This window comes from Neophocaena asiaeorientalis, unplaced genomic scaffold, assembly GCF_003031525.2.
Source record: "Neophocaena asiaeorientalis asiaeorientalis breed wild unplaced genomic scaffold, Neophocaena_asiaeorientalis_V1.1 scaffold249, whole genome shotgun sequence".
NCBI classification, from domain to species: domain Eukaryota; kingdom Metazoa; phylum Chordata; class Mammalia; order Artiodactyla; family Phocoenidae; genus Neophocaena; species Neophocaena asiaeorientalis.
This window is the reverse complement of record NW_020172625.1, coordinates 6,752,774-6,755,851: the sequence shown is the minus strand read 5'-3', so window position 1 is coordinate 6,755,851 and position 3,078 is coordinate 6,752,774.

Sequence of the window (3,078 nt, the reverse complement as noted above, 5' to 3'; positions counted from 1 at the left end):
ATCAGATCAGCCTTCTGGACTCAAATGCGACACTGTCAATAAGGATACATCATCTTTTTTGTGGTGTAGAAGAGCTGTCGGTTGTAATTCCCATTATTCTAAAGCCAGGATTTTCCATTAGTATAGCCACCTGCTGGGTTTCTCTACTCAGGTTTAATGGAGTCTGAATTAGAATTTATCACCATCTGTGGGAAGACAGGAAATGAGAGAGCATCACTAATTCCTTTCTTCATTTGCAAAGTGTATGTATAATTTTTATAAGGAAGTAGCAAAAGCAGCCGAGGTTGGAAATGGATGGAAGAATATTTTAGCTCACGTTGACATCAGAGCTCCAGACCAAGGGGAACACATGCTGTTTGTTCTAAAGCCAATTCCAGCAACAAAAAGAATGTTTTAATTTCCTATGTAATGTAGTATTGAAATCATGCAGATTCAGGATGCTATTTCTCTTCAGCTTCCAAAAAGATCTCAGAAGATTTAATCAGATCTCTAGTGAAGATGAAAGACTTGGATACATATCAAGTTCACAAAAATGAGTTCAAGATTCCTAATTACTGCATTAGCTTATAAACAGAACAGTATAGAATATAGGTGTCTATTATATAGTAGTTCCTTCTTTTCCTCCAGAGATTTAAAAAAAAAAAAAAAAAAAAAAAAAAAAAAAAAGCTTTGTAGAACTCAAGAAGAAAGACCAGAGAACATCAAAACCTTCAGGATGATCTCTAGAATCAGTGTAATGCCTTAAATTCATATAACTGTATCTCAGGGGTTCTGACTTACACAGAGTCACCAATGGTGCTTTATTATCATATTTAATTTAAAAAAAAACAGATGGGTTTATAGGAAAGGTGAGCAATTTGCAATTAAATTCTGGCATTGGCTAGTGGATAGAAAGCTTGCAAATCTGATCTGCCCAATTTTTTACACTGCTCCATCAGGGTAGGGTGTTGCCTTTTGGAATCTGCTGTCCAAATACATAGAGAAAAACTAAACCATTCCCGACATACCAGCTGTGAGATATATTGCTGACCACTCCAGCTAAGAACAAGCAGAGGATAATGGCAGTTCAAAAGATGAGGGGAAAAAATCCTCTCAGTAAAGAGGAAGGATTTAAAGTCAAAACAGACAGACACAGACACACACACAGACACACACACAGAGCCTATGAAAAAACACTGCATGCCATTGTCTTTCTTCAGGAACCATGAGTTCATCCCTTTCTCATGAATCTCCCTCCATGTTTATAATCTCGGATTAATGACTCTAAACAGTGAGCCTGTTCTAAAGTCATGGGGGTCAGCTCTGTGGACTTGAGGAGCTTGGATAATTGGAAGGAATGTTACTTATTACAGTGAAGCAACAATTCCAGGGGAGGAGAGGAAGAAGCACAACAAATAACTGCACTGTTGTTCTTTAAGACTACCAAGAGAGTTCGCGCTCCTATCGGGGAGGCTGTGAAGACTGTATTGTGACAAAGCAAAATGCCTCCTGGGTGCCTGCTTCTAGTGGAAAGCTTTTGATGTTTGATCTGTAATGAGATGGAAGAGGAAAACAGTCCCTTGGTTAACTAATATATACTGGATATGAACAGATTCAAAGATTTAAGTTTCCGTTCTGGGACAAGATCCCCCATGCCACTCATTTATTATTTAGGAAATTCTGTAAGTTCTTTTCTTTTTTGTACAGAATGTGTGATGGGTTTAACATACTTCTGCTTTCATATCTGGCTTGGATAATAACCCTAATAATTAGCATGCCGTATTTCGCTTTTACTAGTTTAGCTCCTTCTCAGTGTGGGTATGATGTGGCTTTATGTAATTTCCTTTTGGCGTATATGAGCAATCAGAATTCAGGGCTTCTTATTGGGCCTAAGCACTTTGTACTGGAAAGCGGAGGGGCAGTAACCTAACACAAGTGCAAAGGGTTGCACGTAACACAGAGCTCAAGATAAAGATAGAATGAAAAAAATGGAAGCAACAGCAATAAATAAATAAGCAGTTAATTTTACTCCACACGGCATGCTATGGATGATGTCACACATATGGTGATTCATACCAGGAGCAGCAACTTCAGAGACCAAGTCAAACCCTAGAAAATCTGTCAGTTTGGGTTAACAGAACATTGTTATTACCTCAAGTCAAGCAGATGGAGGGCAAACTTCTCTGCTGGATTCTGCTGCTCTTTAATTAATGTCCACATTTATTATGTCAATATAATGCATCACATTTGGTCTAAAGGTTGTTTTACTTTTTTTTTTTAAAGCAAAAATGATTATTTCATTTAATTTCAACATTTGAACAGTTGCACAGGATTTCAGAGGCATATGTAGATACCCAAATAATAATGTTTATATCAGTGTATAAAAGAAAAAGAAGAGAAGGAACCAAGATGGTTTTACGTATTTCATTCTTGATGTAGAGATGGATTTGTTACTTCTTTTATGAGCATTTCCAAATGAGGGATTTTGAGTACATGCATGTGAACATATAAGAAAAACAGGAATCTCAGATGATAAAGCTATGCAGATCTTATTACAGTGTTATTCCTTCATAAAGAAATTAATAGCTGCAATTCATTTAGTGCTCTGTTTAGTCTTGTCAGTGAAGAATAGCAAGTAGGAAGATAACACTGTAGAGACATCTCATCTTATCTTGGAAACTTTGATTTTCTTATGTGTGTTCAAAAGGAGCAAGGAATCCCTGGCATCTGATATTGTGCATGAGAAACTGTGGTGTTAAATCTTTAGCACAATTCAAAGAATAAGCCTATTATGTAACAATGAAAGAGGACATGTGCCATAACTACAAACATGCTTTCTTAAATAGATGGCAGGCTTGCATTGTTCATTTTGGGAAAATATATTTTCAGTGTCGGCTCTAGCTTTTAATTATTTAAGTTAGTCAAATCCAGAATCGTTAAAATGTGCAAATATTACCTGGAATCACTCCAAGAATAGGGAATTGAGGAATAGATTCTAAGATTCTACCATGAGCTTCACATTTTTAAAAAAAAATTATTGATAGTTTAGGCCAGTGGTTCTCAAACAGGGGCAATTTTGTCCCCCAGGGTACATACATT